The sequence below is a fragment of the Hoplias malabaricus genome, chromosome 9 (genome assembly GCF_029633855.1).
Source record: "Hoplias malabaricus isolate fHopMal1 chromosome 9, fHopMal1.hap1, whole genome shotgun sequence".
NCBI lineage: Eukaryota > Metazoa > Chordata > Actinopteri > Characiformes > Erythrinidae > Hoplias > Hoplias malabaricus.
In genome coordinates this window covers 13,746,410-13,768,486 of record NC_089808.1, presented here as the reverse complement: position 1 = coordinate 13,768,486, position 22,077 = coordinate 13,746,410, and the positions used below count along the sequence as shown (strand labels likewise).

The following is a 22,077-nucleotide window of genomic DNA, read 5'->3' as shown; positions in this document are numbered from 1 at the left end:
TATACCATGGTGCGAGCTTTTTCTGTCTTATACTTTTATGTTTAAGTGGTGCTACCTTTTCTAAAGTAGATCGACAGGTATTTTCTAGGTAATCAGTTAGTACATCTAGGTCTATTGGGTCTGATGGAGTTGGAACTGGGGTCGATAGTTCTGGTAGGTTTTCTATAAATTGTAGGGCGGTAGATGGTTTTATTATACGCCTTGTAGAATAGCGAGGGTTCTTACATATATTATGGATAAAACGTAGCTCATATGAAATTAAGTAATGATCGGAGATTGCTGAGGATTGCGGTAAGATATTAATTTTGTCAATGTTAAGACCTAGTGTCAGAACTAAGTCTAAAGTGTGGCTGCAGTAGTGTGTAGGCCCTGTTACATTTTGAGTAATACCAATAGAGTCTAAGATTGAGGTAAATGCCTTTTTTAGTGGGTCACTTTCCTTCTCAAAATGGATATTGAAATCTCCTACAATTATAACTTTATGATTGCACACCGCTAGGTTTGTAGCAAAATCGCTGAATTCTTTCAGAAATTCTAAGTAAGGCCCTGGTGGTCTGTAAATGTTGCATAATAAAAATGCGTCCTTTTTTGTGACCGGATTTGTAATAATAGTGGAGAGAACCTCAAAAGAAGAGAAGGTGTCACATTGTTTAAGACTAATTTCTAGGGTATTTTGGTAAATTACACATACTCCACCTCCTTTGCCTGATATTCTTGGGCTATGTGCATAATTATAGCCTAGGGGGGTGGCTTCATTTAGTGCTAAATATTCATTTGGTTTAACCCATGTTTCCGTGAGACAGAAAACATTGAATTTATGATCACTTATAATATAATTTACGATGAGTGCTTTTGAGTTTAGTGATCTTATGTTGAGTAACCCAAATTTTAGTTCTGAGGTGTTGCTGCTAGGTGTTGTGTATGATTTAATATTGATTAGGTTGCTGAAACAGGCTGATTTTGTTTTTCTACTTTTACATTTAGTTCGGGGGAAAGACACAGTCTCAATACAGTTGAACCTGGGTGACGTCTCAAGACAGTTCGCAGACGGTCGGTTTAGCCTGTCTGTCTGCGGCCTGGTCCCGGCTCTGGATTGTCAGCAGCTATCTACACTACTCTGCTGACTAACTAAAAGACTATGTGCTATACTGCAAGAAAGTAAGGCAGCACCCTCCCGCGTGGGGTGGATACCATCCCTACCTATAAGACCAGGCTTGCCCTCAAAACATAGCCAATTGTCTATAAAGCCCACAGGAATACACCCTGGAGGGGACGCCAGTCCTTCACAGGGCAACACACACACTCACACATACGGACACTTTTGAGTCGCCAATCAACCTACCAATGTGTGTTTTTTGGACTGTGGGAGGAAACCAGAGCACCCAGAGGAAACCCCCGCGGACACAGTGAGAACACACCAACTGCTCACAGACAGTCATCCGGAGCGGGAATCGAACCCACAACCTGTGTGACTGCGACACTACCTGCTGCGCCACCGTGCCGCCCAAAATGAAAATACCCTCTCTCATAAAATACCACCCCCTCTTTACTGTGATCTGCTTGAAGTGAACAAACACATGCCCCCATTTCCATAGCTCCTGAATGAAGCAGTATATGAACATTTCAGGAGATAACTGGCTCTGTGTGTGTAGAGTATATAAGTGTGTGGTTAGAGAATGCTGCTTTTGTTAAACCTATAGGTCTGACAAAGAGGAGAAAATCCTTTTGTGGTCTCAGGCAGATAAAAGGTATTCTATTTGGGATTATTCATTCATCATCTGTAACCATTTATCCCCAATAGGGAGACACGAGAGTGCAGCAGGTAGTGTTGCAGTCACACAGCTCCAGGGACCTGGAGGTTGTGGGTTCATGTCCCACAGTCCGGGTGACTGTCTGTGAGGAGTGTGGTGTGTTCTCTCTGTGTCTGTGTGGGTTTCCTCCGGGTGACTGTCTGTGATTGTGAGGTAAATGAAATCAAAGTCTGTGCCAACCATCATCTCTCCTTTATCTCTTGTTTTATTTTCTCTAGTGATTTCTTTATCTTAAGTTTCTTTAATTTATTCTGACATTTATTAGTGATTCAAATTAAGTAGAATACAACATTTCACACATTTTTTCTACCTATTTCCTCTGAACTCTATCTTATATGTGACGGTTAATTTAGCAAAAAAAAAACAAAACACTGTGGTGATGGAGCATGGACAGTTCAGTCAAAGCTGGACTTCTGAATCTTCTAACCACATCAAATATGAGGCTTAAACAGCCCTTTGGGAGGTCATCATGACAAACACTCACTCCTCATTCTATACAAACATCTACCATGAGTTACTGAATCAACTAAATGAATCAACAATCACACAGCAGTTAATGGTGTGCATATTTAACCACAACCAACTCAAAGCATCTTTTATTAACATGTTCCATTCAAATATTCACTTGTATATAACTTTGTGTATATGCTAGTGTTAGATATTTACTAAAAGTGTTTAAAAAGTGATAGTGTGGAACAGTGGGCCGATCTCTGTCTGACTAATAGAGCTATTGTTGTTTAGCTTTCTGCCTTGAATGCCTGGAAAAGGAAAGGTTAAGTGTTGTTATTAACTAAGGAACTGAATCAGTTTCATGCTCACTTTGATTAAGAGAAGGGGACTCCATAAGTGTCCCACTGTAACAGAGCTGTTCATCAGTGTCCAGCTATTAGGTTGCTCATGGGGTGTGGGGGTATGAAAGCTATATTTGCTCCACTTAGGCCATGTATAACTTGTGGGCCTGTTGAACTCAAAGCTAAAGACATTAAGGAGTGCAGTACTAAGATGTCATTAAGGTTTTGAGATGTTTGACCAGTCTATAACTGTCCCTCTAGTGAAAAATCATGTTGCCAGAGTTGTCTGCATGCCATTTAGCAGTAGGTGGCCATGTGCCATTTACTCAATAATTTTGCCCTTGTCAATCTGCTTTAAAACTAGCTGTAACTGTATCCTTAGACTTTGTAATAAAAAATGTCAGACTGAAATCAGACCACTGTGTGAGATGGAATATACAAATTTCACACATTCCACGATATAACTTTTGGAGGAGGGTAGGGAAACCAGTCCCCCCTTAACTTTTCCATGAGTGCTACTAGCTTATCCCCAACTTAAAACAAGCTGGTAGTCTAAACAAGGAAACAGATCTCCACAATGTGATTGTGTAAACAGATAGACATTCCAGTCCCAAGCCTGTTTGTCTAAACTTTAGGCCACAGCTGCCACCACATTTCCTTGAATAGCAGGTTACAGGTCAGCTTTTCAGGGTGAACCCTTGGGTAATTTTCAAATTTCCATTCTGAAATTTCTGTCAGATTGAGATCTGGACTGTTTGCTTTCTAACAAGAGTTAGAACTCCTTGTTCGTTGACAAAAGGCAATATCCTCCTGAAAATGATGCCTTCACATAAACAACAAACCCCATTTTCAGGTAAATAAAATTAAAATGAAATGATGTGCAAATAGCGTGGCACAGTGGCACAGCAGGTAGTGTCGCAGTCACACAGCTCCAGGGACCTGGAGGTTGTGGGTTCGATTCCCTCTCCGGGTGACTGTGTCTGTGAGGAGTTGCTGTGTTCTCCCCGTGTCTGCGTGGGTTTCCTCCAGGTGCTCCGGTTTCCTCCCACAGTCCAAAAACACACGTTGGTAGGTGGATCGGCGACTCAAAAAATTGTCCGTAGGTGTGAATGTGTGTGTGTTGCCCTGTGAAGGACTGGCACCCCCTCCAGGGTGTATTCCTGCCTTGCACCCAATGATTCCAGGTAGGCTCTGGACCTACCATGACCCTGAACTGGATAAGCGCTTACAGATAATGAATGATGTGCAAATAGGTTAAACCCTATATTTAATCTTGGACAGTGGGTAGGTGAAGACCCTGGTTGTGGATTATGAACAGGGGTTGGCTTGCTAAAGCATATTCTATCAGTTTGTAAGGTTAGTTTGTCCCGGGGTCAGTATACATGGAAACATAATGAGGTGCTTAGGGTTTTAGCATGTTTGTTGGACAGGAAAGGCCTAGAGATTAATGCATTGACGAGTATGTAAATATGCTGTAGTAATAAAATGGTTAGGTATGTGTGTGAGGGGGGATGTTTTGTAGAGATGCTGCTGTGGTTGTTGGTGATGTAACACAAAGTTCACATGGAACTGGTGGTACTGGGCATGCTTTAACTGTGCCAGTGGGGCTATGTACAGCCTTAGTCACCAGGGAGATCCAATGTGGATTTATGGATGTTGATGGTAAAGGGTAAGGTAGGACTATAAAGCTGGCTTGGAGGGGGGTGGGTCTGGGATGCCAGACTTCACTGTTGAGACTTCTGGAAGTGTTGTGGGCTTAATTCAGCGAAATACTAACGAGTGGAGGTGCCTATCTGATGAACCCAGTGAAGCTAATGATGCAGTGGGTGGTTTTGGGTGTTTTTTTATTTTCTAAAAACTCTCTGAAGTATCCATTTTATACCCAATGTTTTTTTATAGCATTACACAATTATACAAGCCTTTTGGTTGCCCAGCCAATATCTCTTAGATTCAATATTTGAAATATTGTCTTTGTAATATTAATTAAATATAGGATTAAAATAATTAGCACATCATTGCATTTTGTTTTTATTTATATTTGCCACAGTGTCCCAACTTTTCTGGAAACAGGGTATGAACTGTTGGATGGGAAAGATATTTTATAAATAATATTCATATTTCATGTTAATATCTATGTTGCTGTAAAGTAAATTTGTTTTTTATTGTCATTGTACAATGTACCTCAACATTTACCAGATCAGTGGCAGTGAAAGCACACATGTACACACACACACACACACATATATACACTAACACTAGGGTCAATTAGCACACTTATACCTAGAGCTTCAGTCAGCCAGCTTAAAAAATTTTCCCTTACTTTTGGTATGAAAACTAGGCATTCTCCTGGACTCAAACATCTTTATTACACTTCTGTAAAATTGCCAATATAAGACCATTTTTCTTTCTGCTGCAGTAACATCATTCATTGTTAGCTGCTTGAATTTTTGCAACTCACTTCCTGCTGGTTTCTAGTACAGAACTCTGTCACTCGTCTCATCACCTGCACCAGGTCTCATCATCATCACATCCATTAATGACTGTCCACGGCTGCTTGTGTTCTATTGCTTAAAGGCCACCAATAGATTAAATATTATATAAACTAAATAAGTTGAGTGATATTTTACAAATGCATTCTAATTTTAGTCTCTTTGTTTAAATGTTATTAAGTTAAATGTTATTGCTTTAAATTTCAGTTTTCAATATAAAATATTTCCTACTGCAACTATTGCTTGGTTTCATCAATGAATGGAATATGCATTTATGAAGTAATCTGCCTTGTACCTATATAAACGGCTAGTTTCTTTTCTAGACGACTGCAATATAAAAAATAGCAAATAAGGTGCGGGTATGTGCACTCTAGCCTTTGCGTCTATGTATATCTCACTTTTTTTAAGTAGGATAATTTTAATCAACTTAAACTTTAATCAACTATCACTGACATCTTAAAATTTAAATAACGCTTCTCAGAATGCCAGCTACTGGAAAATTCTATGTCAAAGATCCTCACAGACATGTGGGGTCCTTAAAAAAAAAAAAAAAATTCCAACCAATCACAATCATTCAACAAAAGTCGAATGTAAGGTGCATGGTCTCTCTTGCTACCTAGAGGTGAACATTCATTGCTTTCTTGCTTTCATTACAGGAACAATGATCTCAGCTTATGCCACTTTTTGCCTTGTTGTAATTGGTGAGTCATAAATTTAATTTATCATACAGTTATCACAAAAATATGGTAATTAATTTGCTTTATATATTAACAACTTGGTTTATTAAATAGCCATTTATTAATCACTTTTTTCAGTGAAAACATTTGACACTGATGAGCTTCAAGTGCAGTCAGTAAATTATGGAGAAAACGTGACTGTAAAATGTGATCAGCAGTTCATCAAAGGCAAGCAGCTGAATTTAGCCTGGTATAAGCAGAGCCTTGGAAAGCTGCCTCAATTGGTTGGGAGAGTGTCAGAGAATGGGATTGTAAGATTAGCGCGACCATTTACAGACCGCTTCACAGTGACTGAAAATGAAGAAATATTTGATCTGAATATTATTAAGACGGTGGAAGGGGATGCAGGAATATATTTCTGTGTGAAAGCAAAGGGGAGTTTCACAGTATTTGGATCTGGGACACTTCTGCTTTTTTCAGGTAACAATTCTATTCAGGTAACAATGAGGTTTCTTTTTTATATATATATATATATATAGGTTTTGCTTTGAAAGACTCAATTCAAGTTTCAGTTAATCCCAATTCAAATGCTTACACTGGTTCCAAATTAATAACAAATGTCACATCTGCATTATTTTTTATACTCATTTTAATTGTTAACATAAATAATGACAGTGGAAATTAGAGTCAAGTTTTGAATAAAAATGTTTTGCAAAGATTTTTACTTTTTTTATTTTCTTTATCAAATAAATACATTTATTACTGTTTTAAGATGAAAAGCCCAAAAAGCATGATCTGACTGAAGTAGATGTAAAGAGCGGGGAGTCCATCACACTTCAGTGTTCAGTACAGATGATTGCTCTGAGCTGTTCAGGAGAACACAGTGTGTACTGGCTGAGACATGGATCAGGAGAATCTCCTCCAGGAATCATTTACACTCATGGAGACACTAACAGTCAGTGTAGCAGGAGTTCTGAGACTGATTCTCCTACACAGAGCTGTGTCTACAAACTCCCCAAGACCAACCTCAGTCTCTCTGATGCTGGAACTTACTACTGTGCTGTGGCTGTGTGTGGACAGATACTGTTTGGGAACGGGACTAAACTCAACGTTACAGGTAAACCATTTTAATAGAGCTTCATTCTGTATAAAAAGGTAATTATGTCATTAATTTCTGAAGAAATTTTCATATGTACTTAATGACATATACTAAAATCAGAATGTGTACTGGATATATATGGCCTATTAATGACTGATTAATGTATTATTTTAACACATTGGGATTAATAAAATCTTTTTAATTTCATTTTCTGGATGAGCTCATGTCCACACACATTTGTTTTTGCAATATATGTATTATATGATTTTATCATTTTAGGATATATTACTTGGATTGTTGCTACTTTGACAGTATTCAACGTGATTTCTGTTTTTGTGATTGTGGTTCTGGCTGTTCTGCTCCATAAGAACCAACAAACAGGTCAGTTTCCATTTGACCCTGTAATATATTCTTTTGTGCAGTAAGAGTTTAATAAAATCTCCAACAAACTGTCAACAATGAAAAGTAACCAAACATTATGATTTTTAGGTTCTTTCAATTATCATCCAGGTCATGCAAATAAGGTCTGCATTATTTACTGATATACTGATTTACGTTTATAATTCAATTAATGTTCTAATCATTAATAAAATAACATTTAATACTGTTGTATTCAAGAATACCATTTTGCCACTGATGTTTAGTTTACAGTATGAAAATGCATGGCTTGTAATACTCCCTGTCAGGCTGAAGAGAAAGATGCCTTGAACTATGCAGCTCTGAATTTTGCTAAGAAACCACCTCCCTCCAGAACATCCAGAGTTAAGGAAACTCAAGACATTTATTCACAGGTCAAGTATGAAAGCTAACTAGAAACTGATTACAATGTAATTTTTTATTACTTAATAAAATCTTTCTAGACTATATTAAAATTGACTTCAATTATCATTAGCTAACATTTTATCACAGTATGTGACTAAAAACTGAATAATCATAAATAGATTTAAGTCCCAATTATAAAGCTTCATGTGAAAAGCTGTATTTTATATTGAAAAAGCTCATTTTTATGTCTCTCCTACTGGCACTTTCCCTATTGAAACAATATCAAATCAATAGTTTATTACCAGCAAAGAGCAAGACTCCCTCCCTCGGCTGTGATGTGGAGGTTTACCCGTCTCTCTGACCAAATGTTTGGTTAAATTACAAGAAGTGTATGGTAAAAACCCCATGATGTTATTACATTATATGTCTTACATAGTATCAAAAGAGCTTAAAAGCATTGATGATAATTGTGAAGAAATATTTAGTTTCTTATATGTATATTTATTTTATTTTTTGTGAGTTATTTTATATTTAAAAGCCATTATAGTACTTTAAGAAAAATGTAATTGTAGTGCTAGAATATACTCTCTCTGTGCTAATGTTAACTCTATCCCCACCTGCAAAAATAAACACTGACTTTTCAAAACATTCTGCTTTTTACATGTTCCTAGTTTTCTTTTTTTTCTTTTTTTTTTATTATGTAATATAAATGCTATGAAATATAAATGTCTGTATTGTTTATTTTTTGCATGCATTGTGTTCCTCTGCATTGGGTCTTTTTCAGGTATATAAAATAATGAATTATTTTAGTAAGTATTTATATCAATATATCAACACATTAAAATAGACAAATACAGAGAAACCGGAGCACTCGGAGGAAACCCACACGGACACGGGGAGAACACACCAACTCCCCCAGTCACCCAGAGCAGGAATCAAACCCACAACATCCAGGTCCCTGGAGCTGTGTGACTGCGACACTACCGGCTGTGCCACCTTTCACCCCCTTCTTCAAATGGTCAAGAGCCATACAAAGCTACCCCAGGGCATCCATTACTTGTGTACGTCGATGTGTACGTTTGAGTGGGAATGGTGTGAGTGGATTACACATAGCAGCATTACTGGACTCATTGTCCACTCTATTAGACACCAAACCTGTAAATCCAACCTGTACAGTGAAAATGTCAGAGGCAAGATCTCATCTGTTGCTGCACAGTTGGTTTTGTTCATCTACTAGTCCTTCATCAGGACCCTGTTGGCTGGATATTTTTAGCTGGTGGACTATTCTCAGTCCAGCAGCGAAAGAGCATTAAAGGAACTAAATGTTTTAACTGTCAGACTACAAGGTGCTCCTGCTTGGTTCAAGGTGCTACAGCTGCCTAATGGTTAGAGGGCCAGGCTTGGTACTGGAAAGTTGCTGGCTCATTCCTCAGGAATTTTGGGAATGGCTGATGTGCACTTGAGCAAGGCTCCTAAACCCCCAAAGACAATGGTTGCATATGTTATTATCTAGAGTATTTATTCCAATGCATAAAACAACTGCTGTTTTTTTTCTGCAATGTGACCTAGTATCAGAACCCATCACAGAATGCCTCACAGCTATAATACACCACATTAATGAGAGTCTTGAGTCTGTAACACTGTAAAACAATCAGTGAAGAATAAACTCATGATTCAAACTTCCAAAGAGCTGTGCATATTTTACTTTCAATGTACAAACAGCACAGTTCTAAAAAGAATGTAAGCACTCCAGACCATTCATTCATTGTCTGCAACTGCTTATCTAGTTCAGCGTCGCGGTGGGTCCAGAGCCTACCTGGAATCATTGGACACAAGGCAGGAACACACCCTGGAGGGGGCGCCAGTCCTTCACAGGGCGACACAAACACACTCACAACTATGGACACTTTTGAGTCACCATTTCACCTACCAATATGTGTTTTTGGACCATGGGAGCATGGGGGGGGAAACTGGAGCACCCGGAGGAAACACACACAAACACAGGGAGAACACACCATGCTCCTCACAGACAGTCACCCGGTGCAGGACTTAATCTCACAACCTCCAGGTCCCTGGAGCGGTGTGGCTACCTGTGTCTCTGCCGTGCCGCCCCCTCATTTTAATCATATCAGTATAAAAGTAAGCAACAGAGGTTTTAGCCATTATTTGATCTTGCGCGCTGCTCTGGCTCTTTCCCGAGGATGAGTTCTGCCCCTTCGGCATATGACCCTCTAAAGCGAAAGGATGACCTACAGATAACCTGTGCTGTTGGTGAACATGCTACTGTAAGTCCTCCCTTAGCACATTAGCATTTTGAGAAATTGTTCTAATACCAAATTTCTGTTTCTCCCTCAGGAACATTAGGAAAGCCTTGCAGACTAACTGAGCTATCTTTGTGGCTAACACACTGGCACACTCGCCTCGCAGTAGCCTCTCACACTGCTCGGTCCAAAACAGCACCCCAAGGCTCCCGTGAGCTCTGCCCAAGCTCCTTGAAACTCCAGCTGTAAATACACTAGTGCTCAGGAGGCTTTTCCTTGCAGCACCACACAGAGATGTGCCACTGATTCAGCGACCACCCATGCACAGGGGCACCATCCCAATTCTGACACCAATCTTTTGGCCTTGGAGGTGGGTAACTGAGACAGAGCCATACTGTGACCAAGGAACTTTTACTGAGCCCTTGAAAGGGCACAGGTCAGAAAGGGAAGTGAGGGAAGAGGCAGTATATTGGCTTGATGTATAGTGAGATGCAGGGGCATCTCATGCTAGCAGACTCCCTTCTGGCTGACACTGAGACCACAACAACACATTCAACACCAATAACAACCACAGACACACCTAAACTGTGTCTGTCTAAACCTCTAAACTTTAAACAGGTGGAGCAGCGGTGCACTCTGGGAGCTCCCCCATGAGTTCCAGCCCTACCCCGTCTCTGAAAACCACCAAAATATTGACAAGGCTTCTGAATGAAGAACTGTTTGGGAACTGAAAGAGCTGACACTTACTATTGAACTCTCATGTTTCTCACAAAAAAAAGCCCAAATCTTTATCACTACTGCAGCAGCAGAGACATTTTAACCACTTTTAATTCAACCTGCAGCTGACAAGGTCTCACTGGCTGAGCCTTGCATAACATGTTCACCCGATTCCCTCAAGCCCAGATGAACAAGAATCTCCTGTTAATCTGGAAAATCTCTTGTAACAGCAGCATCAGTGATTATAGCAGCAGTAGTAGTGGAGTTGCCCACTTTTCTTGGGCTAGTTCCTCCTTTCAAAACAAAGCTACTGATGCTTTGAACGTTTATACAGTTATTTTGAGGTACCTCAAACCTGCCCAGCCCTCATCCTGCCCTAGCTATGCCCCTGACAGCAAGTCTAATTAATTTTCTTCTATAGTTAGGCTGTGCTTCAAACCATCCTTGAATCAGATATGTACAAGGATGTAAATGTCTTATCAGGACTAATAAAAGAAGTACAAAAATAGGGGGAAGAGATAAAGATAGAGTCTCATCAAAGTTGAGAGAGGCTTCAAATGACTAAGCACAGCACCTCATCGGTAAAGCAGGAGGAAGTGTTGTGTAGGTTTGAACACACAGAGCGGCTTCTGAAACTGGTTCGGTGGTTTAAAAGCCATGGCTTGTCAAGACCACATTTATTTTCACACCTTTTTCTTCTGTGTACCTGGGGCCTTACAAACAACATCTCTTGCTGTGTCTGACCTGAGTGAACTAACAATTTATCAGACCTCTAAAGTAGGCATTTTTGTTTAAATATTGAATTTAACTCTACCAAATCTGATCTTCGACAGGCACCTGCTAAATGACAGACTCTCTGTACAGGTCTGCAGATTATATGAAGGCCCTTCTTCTGTTTATCATCATATTTTATTAACACTAGGCCATTGACCTTGTTCAGGCCTAACACACAACACACAGCAAGCTGCTGGATAAAAGCAGCAGCGTTATATCTATATAAGGCAATGGAGCAAGAGGCTTGACAGAGGAGGTGGAGACAGTGAGGGGCTTGTTGTTTCCTGTGGAGAGGAGAACAGGAAGAGGCAGCTCAGAGCACAGAGAGATGAGCTGGGGTACACTTCAGCGCATCAATACGACCATTCAGGTTTACACACCACACATCCACATCAACGAAACACACTCTAATCAGTTATAAACACACTCCACTATAAACACACGCCATGAGAGATGCCACTAACATTCTCCGTGCCATGTTAGTAACATCAGTCAAATTATATAAAAGCGAGGCTGGAATTAAAATAAAAATCTTTTTCCAGAAAAAATCGTCTCCAGTGAATTTGAAAAATGTATTTAAAAAAACACAATGATTATATTATGTTATATATGGATGAATAACAGCATCATACAGATTAAATCACATCCCAAAATCATGATAAACCATTTAAAATACGAATACACTAATCAGCCACAATATTAAAACCAATGAAAAGTGAAGTCAATAACAATGATTTTCTTGTTTAAGTGGGACCTGACAAGGGGTGGTATACATCAGTCAGATTTTGAAATTGATGTTGGAAAACGTGCGAGTGTACGGCCTGAGCGACTCTGACAGCGGCTTAGTTCTGATGGTTATAATGTTGTGGTCAGAGCATCTCCAAAAGGCAGGTCTTGTAAAAAGGCCCATGAGCATGTCGCTAATTCACCTGCTGTTTTTATTATTTATTTTTTTATAATTTTGATAAATAATAAATACTGCACCCTGGGAACACTCAAACATAATCATATTCTGACAACAAAAAACCTGCCGTTTGGAAATGCTCTGACCACAACATTATAACCATCAGAACTAAGCCGCTGTCAGAGTCGCTCAGGCCGTACGCTCGCACGTTTTCCATATATATATATATATATAAAATAAATGACTAAAAAATAAATACAAAAATTATATATATATTTTATATTAAATACTTTAATAATTTAAATAATAATAATTTTAATAATTTTAAATTTAAATTAAATAATCAAATTTTTAAATTGAGATTTTATTTGTTGCTCTGAGGCCGAAACGACAGTATATATTCTGTCACAGCTTAAATAAATTTGAGGTTTTATATGTGCGCTGCCCTCACCCTTGGTTTGTATTTTTTGTGACAATATTCATGCTGTTACTGAACAATTTTATATTGTTTTGTGAAAGAAAAATTGAGTGAACCTACTCACTCAGTTCATGTGAGATATTTTAGACATAGGAATAAAATTATGAATGACAGTTTTAATATATTTCTATAATAACACACCCAAAATAATAATAATAATAATAATAAATAAATAAAATATTATTTAATTTTAAATACAATTATCAATATACTATTCAAATTGTAGTTATTTGTTGATCAAAATAGCATTAGATTTTTAATTATTAGATTAGAATAAAATTCAAGATTTAATTGTGATTCACAATATAAAATATTGGATTATCAAAATAATATTCTGATGTTAATCTTGCTGTGAATACAAATGAAACATGACAGTATGAATCTGTCCGGGAATGATTTTAAATAGCTTTGTGAAATATTTTATTGCCGTGAATGTAAGTCCAGTAGAACGTGAGAGTTCGCATGTATTTTTTACTCTTTAAAGATAAAAGGCAATGGGCAGCTCTGTGTCTGCAGAGTGGTGCGTGCATGTCCTCATTAGGACACACCCTGGTTTGAGTGTTTCCACCCACAACACTGACCATCTCAGCTCGGTTTTTACCATGGTTTGATGCATCTAAACCACATGATGCACTTTGCCATGTTTCCAGTCACCAGACTGAAAAGCACCTTCTTTATACTAACTGAAAACAACAAGCAACGTCACAAACACTGAAACACTTGATAGAGACGACTGATTAATATTCATCTTCAATAAACATCCATAACTATGTTAGTATGTTCTAAAACATACTGTAGTATTTAAAGTTGTATCCTTAAATTAACTTTCCTTCTATCAGATGATCACTGCTAGCGTCACAATTCTTTAAACTACTTTCCCCTTTTTATCCTCATATCAATATATCAACCACTCACCAGTCACAGCATTACAAACACCTGTAAATACTGCTGTGTCCAGTATTGTCCAGTAACTGTAATGTATATTAGACAGATTGTGTGGACTATAGTCACTATTGGAACAAGTTTTTTTTTGTTTGTTTTTTTTTAAACAGTGTCTAAAAATCAGTTTAGTTTCGCTATGTGTGGTCAATTGTCCTTCTCTTATAAAGTTGTGGATCAATTTTGAATTGTATTATAGATATTAAACACGGAGAGAAATGGTATGATCACACTCTAGAGCAGCTGCACGTGCTTAAGGTCATCATGACCAATGCCCTTCATAGTTGAGCTGTGTAGCACTAGAACTGTCACTGTCTCTCTCACAGCTGAATGCAATCAAATCCTAATAGAATAAGTTCTTGGGCGAAGCCTTAGCAGAAGAGTGGAGGCCATTACTGCATGTTTTAATTTCAGAAGCAGATGTCCACAACCCTGTGGTTATATAGCGCATCACGTTTTTTTTATATCAAGCTGAGGGTGTGAACTAAAATGGAAAAAGCAGTGAGATGGCTCTGTGGTTTTTACACCTCTACAGATCTTCAGAAAATCTCTCACTGAACTCAGAGTGAAAATTGTGAAACACAGCTTCGTAGTTCACACAGCTCTAATCTGTAAAACACAATCCTTAAAATGGGTGATAATTGATCAATTATATTTCATAATTTAATATTGATAAATAATGCAAAACAATCTTCATAACTTATTGTTGATTAAGAACATCATGGAACATAATATATCCACACCCTTGCACCTACCTATACCTATACATTCCATTACATCATAAGGTGTCAGACCTGAAATTTAAAATAGAGGACCCCTGTCCAGATTATTATGATGTGCTTTGCATCTCTCACCAATAGTATCTAAGTGCAGCGTTGCATGCCACTTTTAATTCTTTTACAAGAACGCCCCTCTAGAGGCGCACTTCAGAACTGCAGCCAGACGTCAGCTTAATGACACAGTACAAGTCCAAATTTTGCCGACAACTCTGATAATGAGAATCATTTATTTCTCATTAGAGAAAGATCACATCAAGTTGTGCAACGTTCAGATTTGCACACAAAGCTTGTATAATCTGCAAATAGATGCTTGGGGGAGGAAATAAAAAAAATGGAAGGCTCTGGTTCAGCTGCAGATGAACCCAACGTCAACATGCCCAATGTAAAGCATGAACTAGAGGCATATAAACCACCCAGCATTGAGTTGTAATGCAGAGCAGTATTCTCTGTAGTGGTTGAACTTCATTTAACACCATTGGGATGACTAGGGGGTAGTTTGTGATTCAAAACTCAACATAAAGAGGCAACTAGGCGTTCTAGGGTTGAGGGCTGAAAACTCACCACTGGCTGTGTCTGTGAGTAGTGTGTGTTCTTCCTGTGTCTGTGTGGACTGGTGCCCTGACAGGCTTCAGACTCTCCATAACCTTGAAATGGATAAAACCGCTGCAGGAAATTAAAGAATCAATTAATTTTATAAGGTTATGTTTCTAATGTTTTGCTAACCCTCTTCATAAAAAAGTTAAAGACATTTATTTAATTCTGACAAACTTACAAAATAAAGGTTTTCAATGGTTTCTCTGACCAGCTAGATTGCCTTTTGATGACACCATCAGCAAACTCCAACTGCGATTGGGGTGAACAAGGAGTTAAAAGTTTATTGAATATTCAAGTTACACTGAAAGTTGCCTCTATCAGCAGGAGGCTATAAAATGAGCACACCAAGGGCTCAGTCAGTTCAAAAAGAACATTTCTCATTTGTAAAGTATTTAGGTCTTTGCTCATGTACAAGAATTTTGAAAAGATTCGGGAAACTCGAGAAACCTGGGTCTCAATAAGAAAAGGTCAGACACTACTGATGTGAGTAACTTTTGAGCCCTGAGATGACTGCATAAGAAAATATCATGCTACATCCTGCATCAAAATTTAATAATAGTTTAGCCATGTAGGATCAGGAATAATTAGGAAAAATGTTTTCATTTGACAATCTTCTGCTGCATCTAGAAATGCAACATGAAACTGTATTGCAGAAGGTGAAATCTATATCTCAGTTCTATGCAGAGTCATCTCTCTGGGCCTACATTTATCAAGTGTTGACTTTGGTCAGAGTCGTCCATGTCAAGTTTTTAGTGCTAAGGACCCATTATGTGATATATATCCATATATATATATTTGGATTTTGCAGAGAATTATTTCAAATAAGCAACCAATTCTTATTTTAGTTGAATTTGTAATGAAAGCTGTTTACCAATAATTACACAATAAGAATCACACTGAAATCAGGGGGAGCATAACCTTTGGGGATCCTAGCAGCCTTGAGGGGGGAGATTTCAGCACCATGGACAGGGCATATAGTTTTGTACAATCACACAGAGATGGAGATTAAAAATGTTTAAATACAGTTCTTAATATGCCTCTTTTTAATGGGATTTCTGCTACTTTAAAGTGCACATATTGCTTAAGTTGTACACAGTTGGTATAATTTTCATAGAACATCACCACTAAATTGGGGTGTTCTGGAATAGCTCCACATGAGGTTAAAGTCACCATGCTCTAAGTGTCAACTAAAGAGGTAAAGCCTTCCAAAACTGGAATGTAGAGAAGCGGATATCTTCCCAGAAGGGTAGTGAAAGGTTTCAATGAAAAATTTGGAGAGAATGAGGAGCTTAATTAAAGAGGTGAAGACAGTAAGAGGCTTCAGTAAAGAGGTGTAAGTCAGTGAGGGTCTTCAGTAAAGAGGTGGAGTCACTGAGGTACATCAGCAAAGAGGTGGAGACAGCACGGGGCTTGTCATTTCCTGTGGAGAGTGGAACAGGAAGCAGCAGCTCAGAACACACAGAGACAAGCTGGAGTAAACTTCAGCGCATCAACACACCACAATACCATCACATTTACAAACCACACACAATGTTTTTGGTTTATTTAAAAAAAAACATAACTATTTTTTAATTTATTTATTTATTTAAATTTTAAGTTTAAAATAAAATGTTATAAAATATTAATGAAATATATCTTATTTTATTAAAAGTGTGATGCATTATTCACAATGGGGGTTTGATTTCCCACCCAGGCTAATAACTGACCAAGCATGAATATGATGCAAATAAACCACAGACCCCCATAATCTTAATCATAATTAAACAACATAATTAAAAAGCCTGAATGCATCTGACTGTGTGTGGGTGTGTGTCTTGGTTTGACAGGTTGCTTTTGGTCTATAAAAATGACCCTCTACTGCTTTTTCACAGCTTCTGTGCTGCAAAACCACAAGGGCGCTCTTCTCACCAAAGACTTGATTTTCCATTACCACAGACAAAAATACCCTACCCTATTTACTTCTGACCGATCACTCTTCTTATGACTAAACACTGTCAAAGCCGTTGTTTAAACTGAAATACACTTATGTGTCATTTCTAAGGTCCAGTACATTTAACGGCTTTGGAATAAAGTTCCAAAAGTTGCTTTATTGCAATGAGAGAGAAAGAGGTTGGACAAATACAAGGCAGTGGAGGGTTTGTTATTAAAAGGCACATAGCAGACATTTAAAAAAAAAATCTGTATTCTACCACAAAGTGCACACAATTCTAGCATTTGAGGTAACGAACATCAACCAAAATTAAGTTTCCAGTCTGGCAGATTTTTGTTTGAAGACTAATTGACAGTAGGTGCTGTAGTGTGCAAAGCTTTTAAGCTTTTTTTTTACATAAATACATTATATTGAATAATTTGTGTTAAACAGAGCTAGCTGGAAAAACAACGTTCTGTAATAAACTAATGCTTAAAAAAACAGCCAGCCCCATGTGAGGGACGCATAAACCGGTTCATTCAGGAAAGGAAACCAATTCTAATCTTATTTGAGTTTAAAAAAATATTACCTTTAATAAACAAGTTCAGACGTTCAGCTCTAAAATAAAACAAAACAGAAAAAGACGTTTACTAAAGCAAACTCAGAAATGAGCACAAGGTCGAGAGGTCAAAGCATGGCATGTCCTCTGTGGTGTAACCGCTGCTGACTTGGTTCTAAGATCACTACCACCCTCTGCTGCTGAAAACTGGAAAATCAATGTGAAAGAGACTGAAAAAATAAAGTGAAGAATGCTTTGCAGCTTTGTGGGTTTTGCCACTGAAAGTGACAGACTCCAGCATGAGTAAGCCTGCAATGACAATGCAAACTCAAAGCCTACACTTCACTTGTGTTTTAACCCTTTCATGCCTGCCTATCATTCTGTGGGATGTTGTATTCATTTTTAAATGTAAAAATAAGCAAAAGAAAAAAAAAATCAGATAAATTTATTCACATATCTAGAGTTGTTCTAGGGCATGAGCATGGGCAATAATACAGCCTTACTTTCTGTAATAGACACTTTCAAATCTACTTTTATATTGCTCCCACCCCCTCCTCAATTTAGTCACTGTAAATTCCACCCTTTAGCCCCCCAATGTCTAGCTCATGTGCAACCAGCTGACACATTCTGTGGAACAGACACAAATAACAACAAAAATTAATGGTTCAACATGCTTGGAGAAGAACACCTAATACCTATTTCTGTTATGTTCACTAACAGACATCTGGCTACCATTATGGTGAATGGTAAGAGAGACAGAGGGTAAACCAACCCACCAGAGAGAGCACAAGGCCATGACATTGTGTGACAATGGCTGTGGCATTGTGTCACCACTGATATATATATATATATATATATATATATATATATATATATATATATATATATATATATATATATATATATAATATGAATATGCATGTACAACAACATTACGGAAAATTCTATTTTGGAATCTCTACATAGTCTCTGCACATGGGCTACAAATATTACTCTATATGGAAATTCACCTAAAACAATGTCAGTTAATATTAATTAAGTCTTTTCTCTCATCATAAACACGTTCTTATTTAGTTGTAAAATATTTACAGCTGGCCACAAGTTCTTTCTGTAATTTACATTCATATTTTTTTCTCTGAATTAACTATGGTGCAGAGAGGTGCTCATGCATCTGCTGCTGAAATTGCTGCTCATGTTTGTTTGCGGAGGCCGGGGCTAGGTGCTAACTGCAAGCCGCTGAGCTTTGCCTGCGGTTAACCTGTAGGTGTTAAAATGGAATGGAAAGAACCAACAGACCACCCCTCCGTAGCTTTCGCATCTCTGTGGTCAGAAGTTTCCAGAAGTTTCACATGAGAAACAAGACAGGTATCAACTGCTGCTTCACTAAATAACACGGAGCAGTGGCCTGTGAGCTAAACTGGGTTGTTGTTTTCATTGTGGTAACTCACTACCTGTTTTTTATTGCCTTGTTGTTTTTGTTGAAGTAAAGGAACCTCCAAACAGGAAAAATATTAAAAAGTTAATATCATAACCTTTAATTTCAGTCAATTTTAAAGTATTTCTATTCATACAATTTTCATAAACTATTCTCAGAATGTAAAAGGAAGCTGCTATCTCCAAAGGGTGATAAAACAGAAATTATGAGTTATGAACTTTAGAAAAATTTGTGACATACTATGAAAAATATGGTGGCTTGCAAGATAAATACATGTTTACATGTGACTGATCCATCTTGCAACAAGAAAAGAGAGCACTATTGGTCCTAAATAAAATTGTAGCACTCATACTGCACACACACAGATATAGAGCTGTTAAAAATAATATGAGAATACAACAAGGACATTAGGTACATGTCAAATCTAAGGATACAGTCCAAGACTAGTTTAGATTAAATTATTTTAAATAGCGATTCACCACTCACACTGAAATATTTTCTTCAAGGAAAAGCTTAAAGCCCCAGTCACACTTGGGTTCTGCATTTAGCTTTGCCTTGCAAAACAGCCAAGGCCAAAAATCAGCACTGTAAATAGTTTTTCCACATTATTTCAGCAGGTTGAAATAAGGACTGTGACACTTGCTTGTGTTGTATTTTGTAAATTGCACAAAAAATTGTATAATAGTTCCATTCTTGAAACCGCAACAGTCAGCGATGTCCCAATGTTGGCTCAGATGGAGCAGAGACTGTATGGACATCTAAGGTCACACTGTCAGAGCAGCAGTGCTATGAGTCAGGGATGTGAATTCATGTGTCAAAGCTCACCAAAGTTGAACTCAACATGAAACTTTGCAGACAAAAATATATTCACATGGAATTGGTGTGCACATACCTTCTCTTTGAAATGAATGGGGTATCATATGCAAAAAAATCACAGACACAAACCCAGTGTGACCATGTTTCAATCAAAGTCCAAGAAACTGCTATTCAGTTTTTTAAGTTTGACTGACTCCTCATCGAGGCCAAACACCTTGGGTGCAGTTTCAAATCTGTTAAACTGAAAATAATATGCACCCAACCAGTACAGATGGTCACCAGGGCCACAGCAGTTCTAGTAAACACAAAAGATGGCAAGTCTTAAATATAACTCATAACATTACAGATGGTAGTGATGTGTTAGTGTGTTGTGCTTAAATTTCTGAACACTGTTCTCACACACTGTCGACTCTGTTATACACATACCTCACTGATCCACCTTTTAGATTTGGCACAGTTTGAGTACTGTTCTTAGACCAGCAGTGATTCTGAGGTTTTTAAAAACACCACAGCAGACATGAGGGGGCCCTGACCCTTGAAGAACAGGGTGAAAAGGGACCTACAAATTATACAGAGCAGCAGACAGACTACAGTCTGTCATCAGTTAAAAAGGGCAAATATGTGGTCAGTGGAGTTGTTAAAATTAATAAAAATACTACCAACATCATGGAATGTATGGCATTAATCATGTTATAATACAAGGGCAGCACGGTGGCGCAGCAGGTAGTGTCACTGTCACACAGCTCAAACTGAGGAGTTTTGTGTGTTCTCTCTGTGTCTGTGTGGGTTTCCTTCGGGTGCTCCACTTTTCTCTTGTGGATTAAAACACACATTGGATGGTGGAATGGCTACTCAACAGTGTCCATGGGTGTGAATGGGATTGGCACCAATCCAGGGTGTGCTCTAGCCTTGAGCCTAGTGATTCCGGGAAGGCTCCAGATCCATCACGACCCTGAACCTGTTACAGACAATGAATGACAATTGAAAGACAATTTTAAAATGACATTTCTAGTTTCTCATTATACTATTGACACATATATTAATCTGTATCAAATTCAGAGCCGTACAAATACAAATACTTTTTTTTGTGGACTGCTTTATTTCTGCACCAGTTTCAGTTTAACCAACTTAGTCTCTGATACCTGGCCCCTCCTATCAACATACTTTCTGTGGCCCTTTGGCTATAATCTGTTCTCACTGCTTTGTCATTATTATAGTGCTGTTCTGCTATTATACTTACAAACATAGCTCATACTGCAAGAAAAACATGACCAAGAGTCAAAAATACTCCAACGTAAATAAAGCCAGTTATATGTTTGAGTGCTGTTTGAAACTGAAAAAAAAAAAAAAAAACAGCACTGATAATGAATTTCTGTTTACCAGTGGGAAATCTGGAATTCTACATAATACATGTGTTTCTGAGAGGTGAACCACATGGAAGAATGTATATTTTACCTTTTCTTTTGGAAAAAAATGAAAAAAATAAAAGTGTGAAAATTAAGAAAATGCTGAACTCCACTTTTTTGCCACAAAAAATGGGGATGGTAATGGAGATTTATGCATTTTCCATGTATTTACTATTGAACTATTTAGTGTATACAGTGGTCCCTCACTTATCGCGGGTGTTACGTACCAGGACCACCTGCAAAAAGTGAAAATCCGCGAAGTAGGGACGCTATATTTATTTTAATATTTATACATTATTTTAGTAGTTGTACACTATTAATTACACTATTTTAAGAGTGGAGAGGTGTAGCTGAGCACGAACAACTGGGATACAGAGCAGTATTCTCATGTGTTGTTTACAATCTCACGTCGGCAAGTAGCGCTACAAGCGACTGTATATTAATTATATATTAATTATATACATTAATAACTTTACATTAAGATTTATTGAAAAACCCGCAAAACAGTCCATGAAAAGCGAACCGCAAAGTAGCGAGGTACCACTGTACAACATTCTCATGAGCACTTTTACTTTTTAAGTGTGTATTGGTTGGAGCTGTGACAGTGGTAAAATCTCATTCAACAACTTCTCTGAATTTCTAAGTTAAAGGTTGCAGCAGTAATATTCTGGTGTTTACCAAATGCCTGCACGTATCTCCTCCATCACTGAACGTGGATGAGAAAATTCAAATAAGCAGCCAACTTCATCCTCCAGCAACTGTGTTGTCTCGGCCTTGACTGTTCTTCATAAAACTTCTTTTATCTGTGGAATGTAGTGATGATATTAAAACACACCTGAATCAAACCACGGAAATCCTTTGGTTACTACGAAGAAAA

General features: G+C 37.9%; 1 pseudogene; it reads left to right on the top strand.

The window, feature by feature from the left end:
* The first annotated feature begins 5,752 nt into the window (after positions 1 to 5,752).
* LOC136706619 (uncharacterized) lies at positions 5,753 to 7,676 on the top strand (annotated as a pseudogene).
* Positions 7,677 to 22,077: the final 14,401 nt, after the last annotated feature.